We start from the raw sequence: 1,311 nt of genomic DNA, 5'->3' as shown, positions 1-1,311 counted from the left end.
TAGGGCCCGTAGGCCGAGTTGTAGTAGCCTCCCCCCTTGCGTCTGGTTCCTGCATCCCCTCGCCCGGCGGTCCGTCGCATGCCTCGGACGCTCGCGGGCTCCCCCGGCTGGCCGACTGTCAGATTCGGGCCTTCCGCCGCGTCTACTGCTTCGGGGTGAGTCCTCCAACGCCGCCCCTCCCTCCGGACCGGTAGATCTGCTGCCTCCGCCCCCCTCCGGGTCTCAGCGCCTTAAATCCATCGTCGTTGCGCCATCAAACCTTGCCATTTCCTCCCCTATGGAGGAGGCGGGTGGTTGGGTTCAGGTCCAGTCGCGCAAAAACCGGCGAGCTTGCAAGGGGCCGGCGGGCAACAGTAGGCGCTTAGGGGCTCCTCGCTCGGACCGCGGGCGCGCCTCCATGCCTTCGCCCGGCCGCGAGGCCTTCTTAAGGCGCTTCTGTGGGAAGTGCTTTCGATGCCTGAGCAAACTCCACCGGCGCAAAGATTGCCGCGACCCACTTCGATGCATCTCCTGTGAACGCCAAGGCCACTACGCCAAAGAGAGCCCCTACCGCTCCCGCGGCCTAGGAGGGGCCGCCCCAGCCGGACCCAAGCCGGCGCCAGCTCGGGTGCCGGTGCGGGAGCGCCTCTGCTTCGACCATCGTCCGCCTCCGTCGGCCCCTCCTCACTAAGCTCCGTCCATGGCTGGCTTCTCCCACATTGATCTGGCGCAGCGGCCCCGCGAGAGCCTCAAGATGGTGGTTGCCACGCCGGCCCTGGAGCACGTGGAGTACATCCTCCGGCAGCACGCGGTCACCCTCACGGCTACGGATCGAGCCCATGCCACAAGCCCCATGGCGGTGGGGAAGGCCATCGACGAGCAGCTACGCACCCCGACGCACCAGCTCTGCGTCACCACCCACCACCTCGAGGCCTTCCTGGTGCACTTCGACCTGCCAGCGCACTGCGACAACGCGGGCCACCGCGGCGTCATCAAGGTGGACGGCTGCAAGTACTTCGTCCACGCCTGGAGTCCGGATGATCACGCGGCCATCTTGAAGCTGTCCCTCCACGTCTGCATCATCGTCGAGCACCTGCCCATGCAGTTTTGGAGCCTAGAGGGGGCGGACGACGCGTTCGGCGACTTCGGCCGAATCGACCGGCTCGACAGCCGCACGTACGAGCGTGGCCACACCAAGACGTTCGCGTGCTGGCTGTGGTGCTGGGACATGGCGCACATCCCGACCAAGAGGGCTCTGTGGGTGCTCAAGCGTGGTGCTGGCCGCGTCAATGAGATCATCGGATTCTCCCCACCTGACCGCAATGCCCCCCC

The sequence above is a fragment of the Triticum dicoccoides genome, chromosome 3B (genome assembly GCF_002162155.2).
Source record: "Triticum dicoccoides isolate Atlit2015 ecotype Zavitan chromosome 3B, WEW_v2.0, whole genome shotgun sequence".
NCBI lineage: Eukaryota > Viridiplantae > Streptophyta > Magnoliopsida > Poales > Poaceae > Triticum > Triticum dicoccoides.
Note: the sequence above shows the minus strand (reverse complement) of the source record.